This window comes from Zeugodacus cucurbitae, chromosome X (genome assembly GCF_028554725.1).
Source record: "Zeugodacus cucurbitae isolate PBARC_wt_2022May chromosome X, idZeuCucr1.2, whole genome shotgun sequence".
NCBI classification, from domain to species: Eukaryota; Metazoa; Arthropoda; class Insecta; order Diptera; family Tephritidae; genus Zeugodacus; species Zeugodacus cucurbitae.
In genome coordinates, this window is record NC_071672.1 from 1,741,320 (window position 1) to 1,768,663 (window position 27,344).

At 36.6% G+C, this 27,344-nt stretch overlaps 3 non-coding genes across 3 annotated transcripts; all 3 read left to right on the top strand.

Annotated features, from left to right (window-relative positions):
* Positions 1-5,614: 5,614 nt before the first annotated feature.
* Positions 5,615-7,602, top strand: LOC128923300 (small subunit ribosomal RNA). The gene has a single exon (XR_008472267.1). It is a non-coding gene; the product is annotated as a small subunit ribosomal RNA (ribosomal RNA).
* A 5,214-nt stretch (positions 7,603-12,816) lies between these two features.
* LOC128923307 (small subunit ribosomal RNA) lies at positions 12,817-14,804 on the top strand. Its single transcript, XR_008472274.1, has one exon. It is a non-coding gene; the product is annotated as a small subunit ribosomal RNA (ribosomal RNA).
* A 5,222-nt stretch (positions 14,805-20,026) lies between these two features.
* Positions 20,027-22,013, top strand: LOC128923318 (small subunit ribosomal RNA). The gene has a single exon (XR_008472285.1). It is a non-coding gene; the product is annotated as a small subunit ribosomal RNA (ribosomal RNA).
* Positions 22,014-27,344: the final 5,331 nt, after the last annotated feature.

Consider the following 27,344-nt stretch of genomic DNA (forward strand, 5'->3'; position numbering starts at 1 on the left):
CCGAGGGAAGGTCCCACCTCTTTCACCACCTTTTTGATGACTTCCTTAGAGGAAGTCGTCGGGGCCTTGCTGCACACCACCACCGACCACGTCTCCACGGGCTTCGGCAATGCCGGAGCAATCGCCTCCAACACAGGTGCTGGAGGCGCACGCACCGACTCAGCCGGAGCCAAACCCACAACCGACCTCTTCGGTTGGGGAATATATCCCCCACACCCCCGCTGAGAGCGTCAACTTGACCGCGAAGATGGGCATTCTCGGTTACTACCGTCATCAGGAGTGCCTCGTACTTCGAGGCAAGCTCCATCAGCCCCTTCGCAGTAGTGACCTCAAAGTCCTTAGCCCCAAACACCAAGGCGTTCAACTCGGCCGTCACTGCCTTCATGGCAGCAACATGGCTGATAGCGCCTCCCCCAACCACACCCCCATTAACTCCACCCTCACGTTTCCCCCCCCTCCTTCGCCAAGCTGACTTTCGTCGATCCCTCCTTCGCGACGCTCTTTTTTGCGACACCCTTCTTCACGACGCCCTTCCCAGTGCCGCTGTTACCGCCGCTCTCGGCCGGCTTGGAAGCACCCGAAACTGCGGGGTGAGCAACCGCTTTTTCAGCGGTGCCACCTATTCCGCTACCGCTCTCACTCCCACCATCCTCTGATTTCATCAACAGAGGCGACCCCAAACGCGCCCTCCTCCGCGGCGGAGACCTCACCGGTGGCCTCACCTCCTCATCACCCGACGACGTTTCCACCATCACTGTTATGGGGCCCGACCCGTCGCTTTCAGCGAGGGACATAACCTTCCTCCTCCGTGGTGGAGCCATTCCCACCAGCGGCCTACCCCCAGGCAGGCTGTTACGCCGGCGAACACTGGCGCAGAAGCTACCTGCTCAGGTAAAACCCGAAACAGCTGCTCTCCAGGCGCGTGCAACTGAACGCACTGAAGACGCTGACTCACACGTATACTCGCTCTGTAGCAGTCACCACCCAAGCAGTCGGTTAATGCGCTCTCGCGAGGGCACAGCCCACAACCCAGCCAAAGGTCTGAAAAGGCTACTCAAAAAGACCGCCGGACAGATCAATGTCAACGTAACGGTCGCGAGTCAACCGCACTGTGGGCTTAACAGCACTCTGCTACGACCGCAGTCGACGCAACAGTCAGCGACCTCAGCACTGGGACAGCCCCAGGCACCCTTTGGGCAAAACTGTCCGAGCAAACCCGAAACAAGTGCAACTGAACGCCAGGCGCTCAGCACAGCACTCACCGGTAGGCAATCCAGCCAGTGGGAATACCAACAACACGGTAAACCACTGAAACTGTGCGACAGCCCACCAACAACAAACGTGATACCCACGCTACTTAAGGAAATCAACAAAGTTGTACTTACCAGTACACGCCGTACAGTCAACCGCGACTGTACAAAAACACTCGCCCGTACCGAAACCCGTTACCACGCGCGCACAAAAATTCGAAAAATGCACAAAAGTGTGCAGTCGCACAAAATCACACGCGACCGTAGCAACAACAACACTAGCTACCCACGCCAGGCAATAACGGTGCCTATCACACACCGCGTAAACAAATGTCCGCACAAAAGGAAATACCGAAAAATTTCCACCAACAAATCGCAAAGAAAAACTCACCAAGAAAAATCACGATGCGCACGCACGTCTATCCGCGTCGAAAGCCAACTAACGAAAATGAGCAGATAGGGACATCTAAAGCCAATATTAACGTGAGTACCTGCCGACGATGGCCTTACCTCACGGTGCTCAAAAGCACAGCGGATCAGATCAATGCGATGATCAGCGCCCCGAAAAATGCAATGCATTATTCAGTACCAATTGGCGTGTGGAATGGACACACTGACCACCTTGGTGGGGTTCGAGGCCTATCTAAAACCTCTGCCGTACTTTGGGTCCGGTCTTCCATCAGGGTTTCCCCTGACTTCAACCTGATCAAGTATTGTTCACCATCTTTCGGGTCACAGCATATATGCTCAAGGTACGCTCCAGTTAGAGGTATAAATAATAATAAATTATCATTATACATAACTATATGGAACGCCCCGGGATTGAATTAATAGTAAAATATTTCACTAAAAATTAATCCCATTATATAAAAGTTAAGTTAATTTCGCCATTAGATTTAATATAACCCAATGACTTGCACATATGTTAGACTCCTTGGTCCGTGTTTCAAGACGGGTCCCGAAGGTATCCTGAATCTTTCGCATTGTTAATCATATAAATGCATACAATTAATATTAAAATCAATGATAATAATATTATTGTAAAATTCAAAAGAATTTAAGCATTATATATGTAAAATCTATCAACACTTTATCAAATCATCAGTATTTATTCTATGTTAATAAGCTTAAAGCAAATTAATTTGAATAAACTTAACACCAATGATCTTTTGATAAATATTTTATTATGTTAATAGATTACAATGTCCTTATATGAAAAAAATGCACACTATTACTATCTTAATGTATAAAAATCACGTGTCACATTGTTTGTTTTCGATGGACTCCTAAACTACTGAACCGATTTTAATGAAATTTTTAACACTGTGTGCAGTTTGGTCCAACTTGAAAGATAGGATAGTTTATAACTCTCCTTATAGTCGCATTATTTATTTATTGCAAATAATTTGTTTATTATTAGCAAAGAGCTATCCACCAGTTGGTGGCGCTAAGTACGCTATGTAACAGTAGATGGCGCTATATTTCTTTTTAAATGTTCATGGATTTAGGCTGTCATAGCAAAAGCTGCCACTTGCTAAAAACATTAAATGAAAATGCGTTGTTTGAAGTTTATATTATTTGTGGTAAAGTTATACGAATCTATGACTTCCAATATTCTAAATTTAAGAAAAAATCACATACAATCCGTGAAATAAATAAAGTTATGTACATATGTATGGTCAGACAAATAAGCAATGCTGCCACTCTTTTCCAGTAAATCTTCCTCGAATTTGGGAGATTTCAGAGGAATTTAGGAAATCGCAGAGTTGATTTCTGCATGTATTTCCTAAATGCAAAAAAAAAAATCATTTATTTGCATTTAGGTATAGAATTTTGTATGGCTAATGCCCGGTTTCACAGTTCATACTTAAGTTGTGCCTAAATAAAATCTTAGCTAAGTATTGTTGCAAACTGAGTAGTCGTTTGCGTTTCACAGTCAATGCTTAATTTCTATAAAATTTTATTATGATATATGGCAACGTTATGGGCAACATATGTTTTACAAATGTCATTCATAAAAATATGTTTGAAATATTTAAATTATAACAGACAATACATAAATTTGCGAGGAAAATTATATAAAAAATTGATGAAAACAACAAAAGAACCCCAAATTTCATCACTAGCGAGTCGGAGCACCTATGGGAACTGAAGGAAAAGTATAAGCTGTTATTGAGTTCAAACGAACGGACACTTGCCCTACGCTACGAAAGATGTCGCTGAAAATTCAAAGCAAATTCAAAACAAAAATCAGCTGTTATTTAAGCGTTGCTTAAGCCTCCCATTTTCAGTGCTTAAGCATAACCTAAGTATGAACTGTAAAACACTATTTTCCTGTTTTATCTTAAGCACAACATAAGTATGGAGTAAAATTATAAATAAATGTCCATTTGTGGGTTAGATTTGGATAATCCATGTTTTTCCCATGGGCAATTATATGTTGCATGCTCACGTGTAGGAAAACCATCAAATCTATTTGTGTTAGCTCGAGACAGGTTAACCAAAAATATTGTGCACCAATTAGTGCTAAGTTAAATTAAAATGTTTTTAATTCAAAAAAATAAATACTACTATTAAAAATTAAGAATTACCTATCCTAAGATTATAAAATTAAATGTTACATGTTATCAACTAACAATTTTGTAATTAACTTATTTGTTAAAAACTTGAATATAAAATCAAAAATGAACTATTTTATGAAAATTTGTGCGTATTATCAACTCTACGAAAATTTTCATCAATAATTTTAAAAATTTTGACCTCAAGTTCAAATTTCAATCCCGTGGATTTTTATACCAGATATATACTAAGGTTACCGTCTTTATTCATAAAGAATAATTTCACTGTAGTGAATAGTTTACTACAACACAGCAAATCTAAAAGTGAGGAAATGTTCATTCTGAGAATTCGAATGATTCAAACCGATTTATCGTTTAAGTTCAAAATTTTACAGTTTCATATGTACATACATAGGTATGTATGTGTCATGTTCGCGTGTTGGAGAGCCATCTTCTTTATTTGTTTACACGCTACAAAACAAAACAAACAACGAACTTCGCTAAAAATATTTAAATTGATCAGAGACGTTATTCCCTGAATATATTAACATTCAATACAAATAAATGGCCTTGAACAGAGTTCAAAAAGCGTTTTAACTATTTCAAATAAAAATTGGGCGGGGCGAAGTTCGCCGGGTCAGCTAGTAAATACTAATTAATTTTCATATAAATACTACATAATTTTCGTATAGATACTAAGTTTATGAATTCATACAAGTAATTAATTTTCATATAAGTACTAAGTGTATGAATTCATACAACTAAATAATTTTCATATAAGTACAAAAAATTTAAAAAAAAAAATAAATGTTAAGCTATTTTTGATGTTGTAATATTTCTTATAAGCATAATGCTCGTAGAAAATGATATAAATTACTTGTGTATATATGAATTTAAAACTTTTATATGGTTAAAAAGATTTTTTTTCATACGATTTCGGGTTGGTGAGGTGTGCGTGGCAGAAAACATATATGTTGTATGAAACTTTGATATTAGTACTTGTATGAAAATTTTAATACTTGTATGAAATTGCATACTTAGTACTTATATATATATATATATATATATAAGAGTATTTAAGTGTAATATATAAATGAGAGCAAAACAATTTATTCCTGGTTTGCTACAGTTGGTTTAAATAGAAATAATTTTGTTAATAATGAAATGTTATTAATTGAGATTATTCTTCTATACCTAACATAATGTAGTCGTTTTTTTTTTTAATTTAACTTTTTTTGGGGTTTGTTCTTCTATTTACATAAAATATATGTGGGTAAAGAATAAAATTCAATAAAGTTAAATATTTATATTATTACGCTCGAATACTTTCATATCATATATGAAATAAAATGAAAAATAATTGAATTGAAATTATTAATTTCAAATCAAAAGAAAAACGTATATACTTTTAAAAAAAGATATATACACTATATGCATTGAAATAAAGTAAAATGTATAAAAAATGATATTATTTGAAAGTTTAACAAATACAAGAAGAAACATCGTCCTTACAATAATAATTATATTATATATGTATAGAGAACGAAAATTCTTTCTCACGATAAGATACAATCTCTCAAAGTCCGAATAAGACCGCAATAAATAATACAATAATATGAAATTAAATGAAATGAAGTGAATTTTTTAATCAATCGTAGTAAAAGAAATTTCATAATTATTTATTGTCGCGATTTCGTTCTTCTTTGCATTTTGTAAATGTCGTGTACTTAATTTTCAAATATTGAAAATATCATTATAAAAATTTATATAGTATAAAAAATATTATATAAATGAATAAAAAATATTATTCTGGTTGATCCTGCCAGTAGTTATATGCTTGTCTCAAAGATTAAGCCATGCATGTCTAAGTACAAACAAATTAAAAGTGAAACCGCAAAAGGCTCATTATATCAGTTATGGTTCCATAGATCGTTAACAGTTACTTGGATAACTGTGGTAATTCTAGAGCTAATACATGCAAAATAAACACGGACCTTTTGGAACGTGTGCTTTTATTAGGCTAAAACCAAGCGATCGTAAGATCGTTATATTGGTTGAACTCTAGATAACTTGCAGATCATATGGTCTCGTACCGACGACAGATCTCTCAAATGTCTGCCCTATCAACTTTTGATGGTAGTATCTAGGACTACCATGGTTGCAACGGGTAACGGGGAATCAGGGTTCGATTCCGGAGAGGGAGCCTGAGAAACGGCTACCACATCTAAGGAAGGCAGCAGGCGCGTAAATTACCCACCCCCAGTTCGGGGAGGTAGTGACGAAAAATAACAATACAGGACTCATATCCGAGGCCCTGTAATTGGAATGAGTACACTTTAAATCCTTTAACAAGGACCTATTGGAGGGCAAGTCTGGTGCCAGCAGCCGCGGTAATTCCAGCTCCAATAGCGTATATTAAAGTTGTTGCGGTTAAAACGTTCGTAGTTGAATTTGTGCTTCATACGGGTAGTACAGCTATAATTGTGGTATGTACATTACCTTATGTATGCAAGTATTACCGGTGGAGTTCTTATATGTAATTAATACAATGTATTTTTTATATATTCCTCCTATTTAAACCTGCTTCAGTGCTCTTCATCGAGTGTTGTTGTGGGCCGGTACAATTACTTTGAACAAATTAGAGAGCTTAAAGCAGGCTCCAAATGCCTGAATATTTTGTGCATGGAATAATGAAATAAGACCTCTGTTCTACTTTCATTGGTTTTTAGATCAAGAGGTAATGATTAAAAGAAGCAGTTTGGGGGCATTAGTATTACGACGCGAGAGGTGAAATTCTTGGACCGTCGTAAGACTAACTTAAGCGAAAGCATTTGCCAAAGATGTTTTCATTAATCAAGAACGAAAGTTAGAGGTTCGAAGGCGATCAGATACCGCCCTAGTTCTAACCATAAACGATGCCAGCTAGCAATTGGGTGTAGCTACTACTATGGCTCTCTCAGTCGCTTCCCGGGAAACCAAAGCTTTTGGGCTCCGGGGGAAGTATGGTTGCAAAGCTGAAACTTAAAGGAATTGACGGAAGGGCACCACCAGGAGTGGAGCCTGCGGCTTAATTTGACTCAACACGGGAAAACTTACCAGGTCCGAACATAAGCGTGTAAGACAGATTGATAGCTCTTTCTCGAATCTATGGGTGGTAGTGCATGGCCGTTCTTAGTTCGTGGAGTGATTTGTCTGGTTAATTCCGATAACGAACGAAACTCAAATATATTAAATAGATGCTTTCAGGATTATGGTGTTGAAGCTTATATATCCTTCATTCATGAGTTCATCTTGAATGTGCAAGTGTTTGAATGTGTTTATATAAGTGGAGCCGTACCTGTTGGTTTGTCCCATTATAAGGACACTAGCTTCTTAAATGGACAAATTGCGTCTAGCAGTAACGAGATTGAGCAATAACAGGTCTGTGATGCCCTTAGATGTCCTGGGCTGCACGCGGGCTACAATGAAAGTATCAACGTGTATTTCCTAGACCGAGAGGTCCGGGTAAACCGCTGAACCACTTTCATGCTTGGGATTGTGAACTGAAACTGTTCACATGAACTTGGAATTCCCAGTAAGTGTGAGTCATTAACTCGCATTGATTACGTCCCTGCCCTTTGTACACACCGCCCGTCGCTACTACCGATTGAATTATTTAGTGAGGTCTCCGGACGTAATCACTGTGACGCCTTGTGTTTCACGGTTGTTTCGTAAAAGTTTACCGAACTTAATTATTTAGAGGAAGTAAAAGTCGTAACAAGGTTTCCGTAGGTGAACCTGCGGAAGGATCATTATTGTGTTCCTATCCGTAAATATTATAAAAAAAAACAAACAAACAAACAAAAAAAGAATAAAAAAGAAAAATTATTTTCTTTTTTTTTCTTTTCATTCATTTATTTGAATGTTTTTCTTTTTTTTCTTTTTTTTTTTACTCCTTGTATTGTAGTATAATGAAAATTATATCTCATACATTGTATTTGAACGCAACAAACCTTTAAACATATATAGTTGTACTTATTATTTATAAAAATAATATAAATGATAAGTTAATTTGTTCTCATTAACGTGTAATTCCTTAAAAATTTATAGAAATTGAATAAAATGTAATAAAAAAGGAATTACTGTTTTTGTTGGACTAAGACATGCGCAACTTGTAAATGTTTGGGTTGAAAATTACAATTTATTGAAAGCTGTTTTAAAATAATTTATATAATATACGAAAACGAAATGTTATTCTTTCAATAAATTAAAAACTATTGACGTTAAATTAAAATAAACAAAAAAGTATCACTCTAAGCGGTGGATCACTCGGCTCATTGGTCGATGAAGAACGCAGCTAACTGTGCGTCATCGTGTGAACTGCAGGACACATGAACATCGACATTTTGAGCGCATATTGCAGTCCATGCTGTTATGTACTTTAATCAATTTTAAAGTGCTGCTTGGGCTACAGATACCATGAAAGGCGTTGGTTGCTTAAAACAGCAGGACGGTGGACATGGAAGTCGTAATCCGCTAAGGAGTGTGTAACAACTCACCTGCCGAAGCAACTAGCCCTTAAAATGGATGGCGCTTAAGTTGTATACCTATACATTACCGCTAAAGTACATGATTTATAATACAATTTCGGTTGGATTATAAATTTTGAAACTTTAGTGAGTAGGAGGGTATAATGGTGTGCTTAGAAGTGTTTGGCGTAAGCCTGCATGGAGCCGCCATTGGTACAGATCTTGGTGGTAGTAGCAAATAATCGAATGAGAATTTGGAGGACTGAAGTGGAAAAGGGTTTCGTGTGACCAGTGGTTGATCACGAGTTAGTCGGTCCTAAGTTCAAGGCGAAAGCCGAAAATTTTCAAGTTTTAATGAATTGTTGAGAATATATTATTATGTTTTCTTCATAGTAATTAAACACTTGAATAATTTTGAACGAAAGGGAATACGGTTCCAATTCCAATGGGCCTTGTGCTCATCCTGGCAACAGGAACGACCATAAAGAAGCCGTCGAGAGGTATCGGAAGAGTTTTCTTTTCTGTTTTATAGTCGTACTACCATGGAAGTCTTTCGAAGAGAGATATGGTAGATGGACTAGAAGAGCATGACATTTACTGTTGTGTCGATATTTTCTCCTCGGACCTTGAAAATTTATGGTGGGGTTACACAAACTTCTCAACAGGCCGTACCAATATCCGCAGCTGGTCTCGAAGGTGAAGAGTCTCTAGTCGATAGAATAATGTAGGTAAGGGAAGTCGGCAAATTAGATCCGTAACTTCGGGATAAGGATTGGCTCTGAAGATTGAGATAGTCGGGCTTGATTGGGAAGCAATACCATGGTTTATGTACTCGTTCTGGGTAAATAGAGAATTTCGGTTCTTGTTCCCCGGATAGTAGTTACGTAGCCAATTGTGGAACTTTCTTGCTAAAATTTTATAAGTACGTACGGGATGAAAAGATTGAATATTTATTATTAAGAAAATTATTGGTGTTAAGAAATAATTATGTACGTTTCTTTAGAATAGCAAAAAGCTAAAATATAAAATAAATATAAATATTTTTATACAACCTCAACTCATATGGGACTACCCCCTGAAATTAAGCATATTAATGAGGGGAGGAAAAGAAACTAACAAGGATTTTCTTAGTAGCGGCGAGCGAAAAGAAAATAGTTCAGCACTAAGTCACTTTGTCTATATGGCAAATGTGAGATGCAGTGTATGGAATATCTTAATATCTAGTATGAGAAATTAACGATTTAAGTCCTTCTTAAATGAGGCCATTTACCCATAGAGGGTGCCAGGCCCGTATAACGTTAATGATTACTAGAAAGATATTTCCAAAGAGTCGTGTTGCTTGATAGTGCAGCACTAAGTGGGTGGTAAACTCCATCTAAAACTAAATATAACCATGAGACCGATAGTAAACAAGTACCGTGAGGGAAAGTTGAAAAGAAATCTGAATAGATAGTAAAATAGTACGTGAAACTGCTTAGAGGTTAAGCCCGATGAACCTGAATATCCATTATGAAAAATTCATCATTATAACTGCGATATTTATAATATTACTAGCTGATCCGGCGAACTTCGCCCCGCCCAATTTTTATTTGAAATAGTTAAAACGCTTTTTGAACTCTGTTCATTGCTTATTTGTCTGACCATACATATGTTCATAACTTTATTTATTTCACGGATTGTATGTGATTTTTTCTTAAATTTAGAATATTGGAAGTCATAGATTCGTATAATTTTACCACAAATAATATAAACTTCAAACAACGCATTTTCATTTAATGTTTTTAGCAAGTGACAGCTTTTGTTATGACAGCCTAAATCCATGAAAATTTAGGAAGCAATGTAGCGCCATCTACTGTAACACAGCGCACTTAGCGCCACCAACTGGTGGATAGCTCTTTGCTAATAATAAACAAATAATTTGCAATAAATAAATAATGCGACTATAAGGAGAGTTATAAACTATCCTATCTTTCAAGTTGGACCAAACTGCACACAGTGATAAAAATTTCATTAAAATCGGTTCAGTAGTTTAGGAGTCCATCGAAAACAAACAACGTGACACGTGATTTTTATATATTAAGATATGAAAATTAATTAGTATTTATATGAAAATTAATTACTTGTATGAATTCATACAATTAGTATTTATATGAAAATTAATTAGTACTTATATGAAAATTATTTACTTGTATGAATTCATAAACTTAGTATCTATATGAAAGTTATTTAGTATTTATATGAAAATTAATTAGTACTTATATGAAAATTATTTTCATACAATTAGTATTTATATGAAAATTTTTTACTTGTATGAATTCATAAACTTAGTACCTATATGAAAATTATTTAGTATTTATATGAAAATTATTTACTTGCATGAATTCATACAATTAGTATTTATATGAAATTTTTTTACTTGTATGAATTCATAAACTTAGTACCTATATGAAAATTATTTAGTATCTATATGAAAATTATTTAGTATTTATATGAAAATCATTTACTTGAATGAATTCATACAATTAGTATTTATATGAAAATTAATTAGTACTTATATGCAAATATATCACCATGTGGTTTCGGCTCTTCGCAGATAGGGACATCTAAAGCCAATATTAACGTTAGTACCTGCCGACGACGGCCTTACCTCACGGTGCTCAAAAGCACAGCGGGTCAAATCAATGCGATGATCAGCGCCCCGAAAAATGCAATGCATTATTCAGTACCAATTGGCGTGTGGTATGGACACACTAACCACCTTGGTGGGGTTCAAGGCATATCTAAAACCTCTGCCGTGCTTTGGGTCCGGCACCCGGTTGCAATGCAACTCCACATTGAGTGACCAAAGTCACTCTCCCCGCATTTGGGTATTGAACCACAACCACCACGATACTCTCCGAGGAGCCAGTCCGCACGAGCAGGTTGGAGCGAACTCCAAGGGCTCCTACTCCCCGTGGTACCAGAATTAAGTCTCCGGTCAGACCTCGTAGCCGAAACTACTGCCAGTTGAGCTTCCATACAGCTCTGGACTGGTGACCAGGGATTGAATCCCATTCTCTCATCCAATTCATACACCTTTCATACCAGAAGCTAACCCCTATCTTCAGCCAATTGTCTTCGCCGCCTGAACAACACGCGCGCAAATCTTTCAAACGACCCTAACTGTTCGGCATCCCGACTAGTGGAGATCACACCACTAACATCTAACCGTCCATCAGTCCAACTAATCCCCATACCCCCAAGGTCCCTAATGTCTGAGTACATCGGGCATTCCGCTATAACATGCATCCAATCCTCAACACACGCCCCACACATACACTCTGGACTATCTGCAAGGTGCCTCCTATGCAAGAATGCATTAAGAGGCCCATGCTCCGTAAGTAATTAATAATAATAATTTCCGTTACAAGTAATTAATTTTCATATAAGTACTAAGTGTATGAATTCATACAACTAAATAATTTTCATATAAGTACAAAAAATTAAAAAAAAAAAATAAATGTTAAGCTATTTTTGATGTTGTAATATTTCTTATAAGCATAATGCTCGTAGAAAATGATATAAATTACTTGTGTATATATGAATTTAAAACTTTTATATGGTTAAAAAGATTTTTTTCATACGATTTCGGGTTGGTGAGGTGTGCGTGGCAGAAAACATATATGTTGTATGAAACTTTGATATTAGTACTTGTATGAAAATTTTAATACTTGTATGAAATTGCATACTTAGTACTTATATGAAAATTTTTTTCATATATATATAAGGGTATTTAAGTGTAATATATAAATGAGAGCAAAACAATTTATTCCTGGTTTGCTACAGTTGGTTTAAATAGAAATAATTTTGTTAATAATGAAATGTTATTAATTGAGATTATTCTTCTATACCTAACATAATGTAGTCGTTTTTTTTTAATTTAACTTTTTTTGGGGTTTGTTCTTCTATTTACATAAAATATATGTGGGTAAAGAATAAAATTCAATAAAGTTAAATATTTATATTATTACGCTCGAATACTTTCATATCATATATGAAATAAAATGAAAAATAATTGAATTGAAATTATTAATTTCAAATCAAAAGAAAAACGTATATACTTTTAAAAAAAGATATATACACTATATGCATTGAAATAAAGTAAAATGTATAAAAAATGATATTATTTGAAAGTTTAACAAATACAAGAAGAAACATCGTCCTTACATTAATAATTATATTATATATGTATAGAGAACGAAAATTCTTTCTCACGATAAGATACAATCTCTCAAAGTCCGAATAAGACCGCAATAAATAATACAATAATATGAAATTAAATGAAATGAAGTGAATTTTTTAATCAATCGTAGTAAAAGAAATTTCATAATTATTTATTGTCGCGATTTCGTTCTTCTTTGCATTTTGTAAATGTCGTGTACTTAATTTTCAAATATTGAAAATATCATTATAAAAATTTATATAGTATAAAAAATATTATATAAATGAATAAAAAATATTATTCTGGTTGATCCTGCCAGTAGTTATATGCTTGTCTCAAAGATTAAGCCATGCATGTCTAAGTACAAACAAATTAAAAGTGAAACCGCAAAAGGCTCATTATATCAGTTATGGTTCCATAGATCGTTAACAGTTACTTGGATAACTGTGGTAATTCTAGAGCTAATACATGCAAAATAAACACGGACCTTTTGGAACGTGTGCTTTTATTAGGCTAAAACCAAGCGATCGTAAGATCGTTATATTGGTTGAACTCTAGATAACTTGCAGATCATATGGTCTCGTACCGACGACAGATCTCTCAAATGTCTGCCCTATCAACTTTTGATGGTAGTATCTAGGACTACCATGGTTGCAACGGGTAACGGGGAATCAGGGTTCGATTCCGGAGAGGGAGCCTGAGAAACGGCTACCACATCTAAGGAAGGCAGCAGGCGCGTAAATTACCCACCCCCAGTTCGGGGAGGTAGTGACGAAAAATAACAATACAGGACTCATATCCGAGGCCCTGTAATTGGAATGAGTACACTTTAAATCCTTTAACAAGGACCTATTGGAGGGCAAGTCTGGTGCCAGCAGCCGCGGTAATTCCAGCTCCAATAGCGTATATTAAAGTTGTTGCGGTTAAAACGTTCGTAGTTGAATTTGTGCTTCATACGGGTAGTACAGCTATAATTGTGGTATGTACATTACCTTATGTATGCAAGTATTACCGGTGGAGTTCTTATATGTAATTAATACAATGTATTTTTTATATATTCCTCCTATTTAAACCTGCTTCAGTGCTCTTCATCGAGTGTTGTTGTGGGCCGGTACAATTACTTTGAACAAATTAGAGTGCTTAAAGCAGGCTCCAAATGCCTGAATATTTTGTGCATGGAATAATGAAATAAGACCTCTGTTCTACTTTCATTGGTTTTTAGATCAAGAGGTAATGATTAAAAGAAGCAATTTGGGGGCATTAGTATTACGACGCGAGAGGTGAAATTCTTGGACCGTCGTAAGACTAACTTAAGCGAAAGCATTTGCCAAAGATGTTTTCATTAATCAAGAACGAAAGTTAGAGGTTCGAAGGCGATCAGATACCGCCCTAGTTCTAACCATAAACGATGCCAGCTAGCAATTGGGTGTAGCTACTACTATGGCTCTCTCAGTCGCTTCCCGGGAAACCAAAGCTTTTGGGCTCCGGGGGAAGTATGGTTGCAAAGCTGAAACTTAAAGGAATTGACGGAAGGGCACCACCAGGAGTGGAGCCTGCGGCTTAATTTGACTCAACACGGGAAAACTTACCAGGTCCGAACATAAGCGTGTAAGACAGATTGATAGCTCTTTCTCGAATCTATGGGTGGTAGTGCATGGCCGTTCTTAGTTCGTGGAGTGATTTGTCTGGTTAATTCCGATAACGAACGAAACTCAAATATATTAAATAGATGCTTTCAGGATTATGGTGTTGAAGCTTATATATCCTTCATTCATGAGTTCATCTTGAATGTGCAAGTGTTTGAATGTGTTTATATAAGTGGAGCCGTACCTGTTGGTTTGTCCCATTATAAGGACACTAGCTTCTTAAATGGACAAATTGCGTCTAGCAGTAACGAGATTGAGCAATAACAGGTCTGTGATGCCCTTAGATGTCCTGGGCTGCACGCGGGCTACAATGAAAGTATCAACGTGTATTTCCTAGACCGAGAGGTCCGGGTAAACCGCTGAACCACTTTCATGCTTGGGATTGTGAACTGAAACTGTTCACATGAACTTGGAATTCCCAGTAAGTGTGAGTCATTAACTCGCATTGATTACGTCCCTTCCCTTTGTACACACCGCCCGTCGCTACTACCGATTGAATTATTTAGTGAGGTCTCCGGACGTAATCACTGTGACGCCTTGTGTTTCACGGTTGTTTCGTAAAAGTTTACCGAACTTGATTATTTAGAGGAAGTAAAAGTCGTAACAAGGTTTCCGTAGGTGAACCTGCGGAAGGATCATTATTGTGTTCCTATCCGTAAATATTATAAAAAAAACAAACAAACAAACAAACAAACAAACAAAAAAAGAATAAAAAAGAAAAATTATTTTCTTTTTTTTTCTTTTCATTCATTTATTTGAATGTTTTTCTTTTTTTTCTTTTTTTTTACTCCTTGTATTGTAGTATAATGAAAATTATATCTCATACATTGTATTTGAACGCAACAAACCTTTAAACATATATAGTTGTACTTATTATTTATAAAAATAATATAAATGATAAGTTAATTTGTTCTCATTAACGTGTAATTCCTTAAAAATTTATAGAAATTAAATAAAATGTAATAAAAAAGGAATTACTGTTTTTGTTGGACTAAGACATGCGCAACTTGTAAATGTTTGGGTTGAAAATTACAATTTATTGAAAGCTGTTTTAAAATAATTTATATAATATACGAAAACGAAATGTTATTCTTTCAATAAATTAAAAACTATTGACGTTAAATTAAAATAAACAAAAAAGTATCACTCTAAGCGGTGGATCACTCGGCTCATTGGTCGATGAAGAACGCAGCTAACTGTGCGTCATCGTGTGAACTGCAGGACACATGAACATCGACATTTTGAACGCATATTGCAGTCCATGCTGTTATGTACTTTAATTAATTTTAAAGTGCTGCTTGGGCTACAGATACCATGAAAGGCGTTGGTTGCTTAAAACAGCAGGACGGTGGACATGGAAGTCGTAATCCGCTAAGGAGTGTGTAACAACTCACCTGCCGAAGCAACTAGCCCTTAAAATGGATGGCGCTTAAGTTGTATACCTATACATTACCGCTAAAGTACATGATTTATAATACAATTTCGGTTGGATTATAAATTTTGAAACTTTAGTGAGTAGGAGGGTATAATGGTGTGCTTAGAAGTGTTTGGCGTAAGCCTGCATGGAGCCGCCATTGGTACAGATCTTGGTGGTAGTAGCAAATAATCGAATGAGAATTTGGAGGACTGAAGTGGAGAAGGGTTTCGTGTGAACAGTGGTTGATCACGAGTTAGTCGGTCCTAAGTTCAAGGCGAAAGCCGAAAATTTTCAAGTTTTAATGAATTGTTGAGAATATATTATTATGTTTTCTTCATAGTAATTAAACACTTGAATAATTTTGAACGAAAGGGAATACGGTTCCAATTCCAATGGGCCTTGTGCTCATCCTGGCAACAGGAACGACCATAAAGAAGCCGTCGAGAGGTATCGGAAGAGTTTTCTTTTCTGTTTTATAGTCGTACTACCATGGAAGTCTTTCGAAGAGAGATATGGTAGATGGACTAGAAGAGCATGACATTTACTGTTGTGTCGATATTTTCTCCTCGGACCTTGAAAATTTATGGTGGGGTTACGCAAACTTCTCAACAGGCCGTACCAATATCCGCAGCTGGTCTCGAAGGTGAAGAGTCTCTAGTCGATAGAATAATGTAGGTAAGGGAAGTCGGCAAATTAGATCCGTAACTTCGGGATAAGGATTGGCTCTGAAGATTGAGATAGTCGGGCTTGATTGGGAAGCAATACCATGGTTTATGTACTCGTTCTGGGTAAATAGAGAATTTCGGTTCTTGTTCCCCGGATAGTAGTTACGTAGCCAATTGTGGAACTTTCTTGCTAAAATTTTATGAGTACGTACGGGATGAAAAGATTGAATATTTATTATTAAGAAAATTATTGGTGTTAAGAAATAATTATGTACGTTTCTTTAGAATAGCAAAAAGCTAAAATATAAAATAAATATAAATATTTTTATACAACCTCAACTCATATGGGACTACCCCCTGAAATTAAGCATATTAATGAGGGGAGGAAAAGAAACTAACAAGGATTTTCTTAGTAGCGGCGAGCGAAAAGAAAATAGTTCAGCACTAAGTCACTTTGTCTATATGGCAAATGTGAGATGCAGTGTATGGAATATCTTAATATCTAGTATGAGAAATTAACGATTTAAGTCCTTCTTAAATGAGGCCATTTACCCATAGAGGGTGCCAGGCCCGTATAACGTTAATGATTACTAGAAAGATATTTCCAAAGAGTCGTGTTGCTTGATAGTGCAGCACTAAGTGGGTGGTAAACTCCATCTAAAACTAAATATAACCATGAGACCGATAGTAAACAAGTACCGTGAGGGAAAGTTGAAAAGAAATCTGAATAGATAGTAAAATAGTACGTGAAACTGCTTAGAGGTTAAGCCCGACGAACCTGAATATCCATTATGAAAATTCATCATTATAACTGCGATATTTATAATATTACTAGCTGATCCGGCGAACTTCGCCCCGCCCAATTTTTATTTGAAATAGTTAAAACGCTTTTTGAACTCTGTTCATTGCTTATTTGTCTGACCATACATATGTTCATAACTTTATTTATTTCACGGATTGTATGTGATTTTTTCTTAAATTTAGAATATTGGAAGTCATAGATTCGTATAATTTTACCACAAATAATATAAACTTCAAACAACGCATTTTCATTTAATGTTTTTAGCAAGTGACAGCTTTTGTTATGACAGCCTAAATCCATGAAAATTTAGGAAGCAATGTAGCGCCATCTACTGTAACACAGCGCACTTAGCGCCACCAACTGGTGGATAGCTCTTTGCTAATAATAAACAAATAATTTGCAATAAATAAATAATGCGACTATAAGGAGAGTTATAAACTATCCTATCTTTCAAGTTGGACCAAACTGCACACAGTGATAAAAATTTCATTAAAATCGGTTCAGTAGTTTAGGAGTCCATCGAAAACAAACAACGTGACACGTGATTTTTATATATTAAGATATGAAAATTAATTAGTATTTATATGAAAATTAATTACTTGTATGAATTCATACAATTAGTATTTATATGAAAATTAATTAGTACTTATATGAAAATTATTTACTTGTATGAATTCATAAACTTAGTATCTATATGAAAGTTATTTAGTATTTATATGAAAATTAATTAGTACTTATATGAAAATTATTTTCATACAATTAGTATTTATATGAAAATTTTTTACTTGTATGAATTCATAAACTTAGTACCTATATGAAAATTATTTAGTATTTATATGAAAATTATTTACTTGCATGAATTCATACAATTAGTATTTATATGAAATTTTTTTACTTGTATGAATTCATAAACTTAGTACCTATATGAAAATTATTTAGTATCTATATGAAAATTATTTAGTATTTATATGAAAATCATTTACTTGAATGAATTCATACAATTAGTATTTATATGAAAATTAATTAGTACTTATATGCAAATATATCACCATGTGGTTTCGGCTCTTCGCAGATAGGGACATCTAAAGCCAATATTAACGTTAGTACCTGCCGACGACGGCCTTACCTCACGGTGCTCAAAAGCACAGCGGGTCAAATCAATGCGATGATCAGCGCCCCGAAAAATGCAATGCATTATTCAGTACCAATTGGCGTGTGGTATGGACACACTAACCACCTTGGTGGGGTTCAAGGCATATCTAAAACCTCTGCCGTGCTTTGGGTCCGGCACCCGGTTGCAATGCAACTCCACATTGAGTGACCAAAGTCACTCTCCCCGCATTTGGGTATTGAACCACAACCACCACGATACTCTCCGAGGAGCCAGTCCGCACGAGCAGGTTGGAGCGAACTCCAAGGGCTCCTACTCCCCGTGGTACCAGAATTAAGTCTCCGGTCAGACCTCGTAGCCGAAACTACTGCCAGTTGAGCTTCCATACAGCTCTGGACTGGTGACCAGGGATTGAATCCCATTCTCTCATCCAATTCATACACCTTTCATACCAGAAGCTAACCCCTATCTTCAGCCAATTGTCTTCGCCGCCTGAACAACACGCGCGCAAATCTTTCAAACGACCCTAACTGTTCGGCATCCCGACTAGTGGAGATCACACCACTAACATCTAACCGTCCATCAGTCCAACTAATCCCCATACCCCCAAGGTCCCTAATGTCTGAGTACATCGGGCATTCCGCTATAACATGCATCCAATCCTCAACACACGCCCCACACATACACTCTGGACTATCTGCAAGGTGCCTCCTATGCAAGAATGCATTAAGAGGCCCATGCTCCGTAAGTAATTAATAATAATAATTTCCGTTACAAGTAATTAATTTTCATATAAGTACTAAGTGTATGAATTCATACAACTAAATAATTTTCATATAAGTACAAAAAATTAAAAAAAAAAAATAAATGTTAAGCTATTTTTGATGTTGTAATATTTCTTATAAGCATAATGCTCGTAGAAAATGATATAAATTACTTGTGTATATATGAATTTAAAACTTTTATATGGTTAAAAAGATTTTTTTCATACGATTTCGGGTTGGTGAGGTGTGCGTGGCAGAAAACATATATGTTGTATGAAACTTTGATATTAGTACTTGTATGAAAATTTTAATACTTGTATGAAATTGCATACTTAGTACTTATATGAAAATTTTTTTCATATATATATAAGGGTATTTAAGTGTAATATATAAATGAGAGCAAAACAATTTATTCCTGGTTTGCTACAGTTGGTTTAAATAGAAATAATTTTGTTAATAATGAAATGTTATTAATTGAGATTATTCTTCTATACCTAACATAATGTAGTCGTTTTTTTTTAATTTAACTTTTTTTGGGGTTTGTTCTTCTATTTACATAAAATATATGTGGGTAAAGAATAAAATTCAATAAAGTTAAATATTTATATTATTACGCTCGAATACTTTCATATCATATATGAAATAAAATGAAAAATAATTGAATTGAAATTATTAATTTCAAATCAAAAGAAAAACGTATATACTTTTAAAAAAAGATATATACACTATATGCATTGAAATAAAGTAAAATGTATAAAAAATGATATTATTTGAAAGTTTAACAAATACAAGAAGAAACATCGTCCTTACATTAATAATTATATTATATATGTATAGAGAACGAAAATTCTTTCTCACGATAAGATACAATCTCTCAAAGTCCGAATAAGACCGCAATAAATAATACAATAATATGAAATTAAATGAAATGAAGTGAATTTTTTAATCAATCGTAGTAAAAGAAATTTCATAATTATTTATTGTCGCGATTTCGTTCTTCTTTGCATTTTGTAAATGTCGTGTACTTAATTTTCAAATATTGAAAATATCATTATAAAAATTTATATAGTATAAAAAATATTATATAAATGAATAAAAAATATTATTCTGGTTGATCCTGCCAGTAGTTATATGCTTGTCTCAAAGATTAAGCCATGCATGTCTAAGTACAAACAAATTAAAAGTGAAACCGCAAAAGGCTCATTATATCAGTTATGGTTCCATAGATCGTTAACAGTTACTTGGATAACTGTGGTAATTCTAGAGCTAATACATGCAAAATAAACACGGACCTTTTGGAACGTGTGCTTTTATTAGGCTAAAACCAAGCGATCGTAAGATCGTTATATTGGTTGAACTCTAGATAACTTGCAGATCATATGGTCTCGTACCGACGACAGATCTCTCAAATGTCTGCCCTATCAACTTTTGATGGTAGTATCTAGGACTACCATGGTTGCAACGGGTAACGGGGAATCAGGGTTCGATTCCGGAGAGGGAGCCTGAGAAACGGCTACCACATCTAAGGAAGGCAGCAGGCGCGTAAATTACCCACCCCCAGTTCGGGGAGGTAGTGACGAAAAATAACAATACAGGACTCATATCCGAGGCCCTGTAATTGGAATGAGTACACTTTAAATCCTTTAACAAGGACCTATTGGAGGGCAAGTCTGGTGCCAGCAGCCGCGGTAATTCCAGCTCCAATAGCGTATATTAAAGTTGTTGCGGTTAAAACGTTCGTAGTTGAATTTGTGCTTCATACGGGTAGTACAGCTATAATTGTGGTATGTACATTACCTTATGTATGCAAGTATTACCGGTGGAGTTCTTATATGTAATTAATACAATGTATTTTTTATATATTCCTCCTATTTAAACCTGCTTCAGTGCTCTTCATCGAGTGTTGTTGTGGGCCGGTACAATTACTTTGAACAAATTAGAGTGCTTAAAGCAGGCTCCAAATGCCTGAATATTTTGTGCATGGAATAATGAAATAAGACCTCTGTTCTACTTTCATTGGTTTTTAGATCAAGAGGTAATGATTAAAAGAAGCAATTTGGGGGCATTAGTATTACGACGCGAGAGGTGAAATTCTTGGACCGTCGTAAGACTAACTTAAGCGAAAGCATTTGCCAAAGATGTTTTCATTAATCAAGAACGAAAGTTAGAGGTTCGAAGGCGATCAGATACCGCCCTAGTTCTAACCATAAACGATGCCAGCTAGCAATTGGGTGTAGCTACTACTATGGCTCTCTCAGTCGCTTCCCGGGAAACCAAAGCTTTTGGGCTCCGGGGGAAGTATGGTTGCAAAGCTGAAACTTAAAGGAATTGACGGAAGGGCACCACCAGGAGTGGAGCCTGCGGCTTAATTTGACTCAACACGGGAAAACTTACCAGGTCCGAACATAAGCGTGTAAGACAGATTGATAGCTCTTTCTCGAATCTATGGGTGGTAGTGCATGGCCGTTCTTAGTTCGTGGAGTGATTTGTCTGGTTAATTCCGATAACGAACGAAACTCAAATATATTAAATAGATGCTTTCAGGATTATGGTGTTGAAGCTTATATATCCTTCATTCATGAGTTCATCTTGAATGTGCAAGTGTTTGAATGTGTTTATATAAGTGGAGCCGTACCTGTTGGTTTGTCCCATTATAAGGACACTAGCTTCTTAAATGGACAAATTGCGTCTAGCAGTAACGAGATTGAGCAATAACAGCTCTGTGATGCCCTTAGATGTCCTGGCTGCACGCGGGCTACAATGAAAGTATCAACGTGTATTTCCTAGACCGAGAGGTCCGGGTAAACCGCTGAACCACTTTCATGCTTGGGATTGTGAACTGAAACTGTTCACATGAACTTGGAATTCCCAGTAAGTGTGAGTCATTAACTCGCATTGATTACGTCCCTTCCCTTTGTACACACCGCCCGTCGCTACTACCGATTGAATTATTTAGTGAGGTCTCCGGACGTAATCACTGTGACGCCTTGTGTTTCACGGTTGTTTCGTAAAAGTTTACCGAACTTGATTATTTAGAGGAAGTAAAAGTCGTAACAAGGTTTCCGTAGGTGAACCTGCGGAAGGATCATTATTGTGTTCCTATCCGTAAATATTATAAAAAAAACAAACAAACAAACAAACAAACAAACAAAAAAAGAATAAAAAAGAAAAATTATTTTCTTTTTTTTTCTTTTCATTCATTTATTTGAATGTTTTTCTTTTTTTTCTTTTTTTTTACTCCTTGTATTGTAGTATAATGAAAATTATATCTCATACATTGTATTTGAACGCAACAAACCTTTAAACATATATAGTTGTACTTATTATTTATAAAAATAATATAAATGATAAGTTAATTTGTTCTCATTAACGTGTAATTCCTTAAAAATTTATAGAAATTAAATAAAATGTAATAAAAAAGGAATTACTGTTTTTGTTGGACTAAGACATGCGCAACTTGTAAATGTTTGGGTTGAAAATTACAATTTATTGAAAGCTGTTTTAAAATAATTTATATAATATACGAAAACGAAATGTTATTCTTTCAATAAATTAAAAACTATTGACGTTAAATTAAAATAAACAAAAAAGTATCACTCTAAGCGGTGGATCACTCGGCTCATTGGTCGATGAAGAACGCAGCTAACTGTGCGTCATCGTGTGAACTGCAGGACACATGAACATCGACATTTTGAACGCATATTGCAGTCCATGCTGTTATGTACTTTAATTAATTTTAAAGTGCTGCTTGGGCTACAGATACCATGAAAGGCGTTGGTTGCTTAAAACAGCAGGACGGTGGACATGGAAGTCGTAATCCGCTAAGGAGTGTGTAACAACTCACCTGCCGAAGCAACTAGCCCTTAAAATGGATGGCGCTTAAGTTGTATACCTATACATTACCGCTAAAGTACATGATTTATAATACAATTTCGGTTGGATTATAAATTTTGAAACTTTAGTGAGTAGGAGGGTATAATGGTGTGCTTAGAAGTGTTTGGCGTAAGCCTGCATGGAGCCGCCATTGGTACAGATCTTGGTGGTAGTAGCAAATAATCGAATGAGAATTTGGAGGACTGAAGTGGAGAAGGGTTTCGTGTGAACAGTGGTTGATCACGAGTTAGTCGGTCCTAAGTTCAAGGCGAAAGCCGAAAATTTTCAAGTTTTAATGAATTGTTGAGAATATATTATTATGTTTTCTTCATAGTAATTAAACACTTGAATAATTTTGAACGAAAGGGAATACGGTTCCAATTCCAATGGGCCTTGTGCTCATCCTGGCAACAGGAACGACCATAAAGAAGCCGTCGAGAGGTATCGGAAGAGTTTTCTTTTCTGTTTTATAGTCGTACTACCATGGAAGTCTTTCGAAGAGAGATATGGTAGATGGACTAGAAGAGCATGACATTTACTGTTGTGTCGATATTTTCTCCTCGGACCTTGAAAATTTATGGTGGGGTTACGCAAACTTCTCAACAGGCCGTACCAATATCCGCAGCTGGTCTCGAAGGTGAAGAGTCTCTAGTCGATAGAATAATGTAGGTAAGGGAAGTCGGCAAATTAGATCCGTAACTTCGGGATAAGGATTGGCTCTGAAGATTGAGATAGTCGGGCTTGATTGGGAAGCAATACCATGGTTTATGTACTCGTTCTGGGTAAATAGAGAATTTCGGTTCTTGTTCCCCGGATAGTAGTTACGTAGCCAATTGTGGAACTTTCTTGCTAAAATTTTATGAGTACGTACGGGATGAAAAGATTGAATATTTATTATTAAGAAAATTATTGGTGTTAAGAAATAATTATGTACGTTTCTTTAGAATAGCAAAAAGCTAAAATATAAAATAAATATAAATATTTTTATACAACCTCAACTCATATGGGACTACCCCCTGAAATTAAGCATATTAATGAGGGGAGGAAAAGAAACTAACAAGGATTTTCTTAGTAGCGGCGAGCGAAAAGAAAATAGTTCAGCACTAAGTCACTTTGTCTATATGGCAAATGTGAGATGCAGTGTATGGAATATCTTAATATCTAGTATGAGAAATTAACGATTTAAGTCCTTCTTAAATGAGGCCATTTACCCATAGAGGGTGCCAGGCCCGTATAACGTTAATGATTACTAGAAAGATATTTCCAAAGAGTCGTGTTGCTTGATAGTGCAGCACTAAGTGGGTGGTAAACTCCATCTAAAACTAAATATAACCATGAGACCGATAGTAAACAAGTACCGTGAGGGAAAGTTGAAAAGAAATCTGAATAGATAGTAAAATAGTACGTGAAACTGCTTAGAGGTTAAGCCCGACGAACCTGAATATCCATTATGAAAAATTCATCATTATAACTGCGATATTTATAATATTACTAGCTGATCCGGCGAACTTCGCCCCGCCCAATTTTTATTTGAAATAGTTAAAACGCTTTTTGAACTCTGTTCATTGCTTATTTGTCTGACCATACATATGTTCATAACTTTATTTATTTCACGGATTGTATGTGATTTTTTCTTAAATTTAGAATATTGGAAGTCATAGATTCGTATAATTTTACCACAAATAATATAAACTTCAAACAACGCATTTTCATTTAATGTTTTTAGCAAGTGACAGCTTTTGTTATGACAGCCTAAATCCATGAAAATTTAGGAAGCAATGTAGCGCCATCTACTGTAACACAGCGCACTTAGCGCCACCAACTGGTGGATAGCTCTTTGCTAATAATAAACAAATAATTTGCAATAAATAAATAATGCGACTATAAGGAGAGTTATAAACTATCCTATCTTTCAAGTTGGACCAAACTGCACACAGTGATAAAAATTTCATTAAAATCGGTTCAGTAGTTTAGGAGTCCATCGAAAACAAACAACGTGACACGTGATTTTTATATATTAAGATATGAAAATTAATTAGTATTTATATGAAAATTAATTACTTGTATGAATTCATACAATTAGTATTTATATGAAAATTAATTAGTACTTATATGAAAATTATTTACTTGTATGAATTCATAAACTTAGTATCTATATGAAAGTTATTTAGTATTTATATGAAAATTAATTAGTACTTATATGAAAATTATTTTCATACAATTAGTATTTATATGAAAATTTTTTACTTGTATGAATTCATAAACTTAGTACCTATATGAAAATTATTTAGTATTTATATGAAAATTATTTACTTGCATGAATTCATACAATTAGTATTTATATGAAATTTTTTTACTTGTATGAATTCATAAACTTAGTACCTATATGAAAATTATTTAGTATCTATATGAAAATTATTTAGTATTTATATGAAAATCATTTACTTGAATGAATTCATACAATTAGTATTTATATGAAAATTAATTAGTACTTATATGCAAATATATCACCATGTGGTTTCGGCTCTTCGCAGATAGGGACATCTAAAGCCAATATTAACGTTAGTACCTGCCGACGACGGCCTTACCTCACGGTGCTCAAAAGCACAGCGGGTCAAATCAATGCGATGATCAGCGCCCCGAAAAATGCAATGCATTATTCAGTACCAATTGGCGTGTGGTATGGACACACTAACCACCTTGGTGGGGTTCAAGGCATATCTAAAACCTCTGCCGTGCTTTGGGTCCGGCACCCGGTTGCAATGCAACTCCACATTGAGTGACCAAAGTCACTCTCCCCGCATTTGGGTATTGAACCACAACCACCACGATACTCTCCGAGGAGCCAGTCCGCACGAGCAGGTTGGAGCGAACTCCAAGGGCTCCTACTCCCCGTGGTACCAGAATTAAGTCTCCGGTCAGACCTCGTAGCCGAAACTACTGCCAGTTGAGCTTCCATACAGCTCTGGACTGGTGACCAGGGATTGAATCCCATTCTCTCATCCAATTCATACACCTTTCATACCAGAAGCTAACCCCTATCTTCAGCCAATTGTCTTCGCCGCCTGAACAACACGCGCGCAAATCTTTCAAACGACCCTAACTGTTCGGCATCCCGACTAGTGGAGATCACACCACTAACATCTAACCGTCCATCAGTCCAACTAATCCCCATACCCCCAAGGTCCCTAATGTCTGAGTACATCGGGCATTCCGCTATAACATGCATCCAATCCTCAACACACGCCCCACACATACACTCTGGACTATCTGCAAGGTGCCTCCTATGCAAGAATGCATTAAGAGGCCCATGCTCCGTAAACAGGAAACCCAGACTTAGACAGAATCTGAAGTCTGGGTTTCCTTCTACACACCTAACGTCCCGGATGTACTCATAAGTCACCCGACCATTGAGACTACTGCCCCAACGGTCTTGGCACCTACACCTGACCCTATCATTTAGAAGCCTCTTGCTCCCTAGACAACCCTCCCTCCCATCATCATCGGAAATCAAATCATTCCGCAGCAATGACACACTCAGACCCCTTCTTAACCTGAATGATACAGCACGCTGTATGACAACCAGGTCAAGAGGGGGCGCACCTAGTAACACCTGCAACGCATCCGTAGAAACGGTGCGACATACAGGCAGACAGGCGAGCATCATGCAACGCTGGACGGAGAGGAGCTTTCGGCGACCGAAGACCGTCGTGACAGTTCGCCACCATACAGCAGCCCCATAAGTGGCACAAGCCACAAATAAGCCGCGGTATATGGTGCGAACAGCACGACGTCCGAGGCCCCAATCACTCCGTAAAACGCGCATAACCTTACCTACGACCGCCTGCAGTCGCACCTTCACACTCACCAAGTGTGCAGTAAAACACATTCTTTCACTCATGGTCAACCCCAGGTACTTGACTTGCGTCACATACCTGATGCCGACCCCATTCACTCGGACAACCGGTGGACGCCCCGGTGACAGTCTGCCTTTTAAATGCATTGTCACCGTTTTGTCCATGGAGATGTCTACACCCACACTTATCCACCAGTTGTGGACAATTTCTAAAAATTGTCCTCCCACCCGATCCAACTCACGCCTTGAGCGACCTTCAATAAGGAGAAGAAGGTCGTCCGCATACGCACAACACTTACAGAGTGGTTCGAGCTGCCCAAGCAGAGAGTCCATCATGAGGTTCCATATATATGGACCACAGATGGATCCCTGCGGACAGCCACGAGCCACTCCAATCTCCACACTCCCATTCATTCCAATGATAGAGGCTTTTCTGTCCGAAAAGTAGCTTCGCCAGAGACTAATTTCCGGACAGCCAAGTTCCTCTAACCGTTCTTTCACTCGATCCCAGATCAGATAATCGAATGCCCCCTTGAAGTCAACAAATATGCCTAGGACATACTTGTTGACATTCTCCCTAACAACATTCTGCACATACATCCACGCATCTTCCACACTGCGTCCTTTCCTGAACCCATACTGCCTATCCGACCACATACCCCGCGTTAGCTCCTGAAGTCAGTCCACCATAAC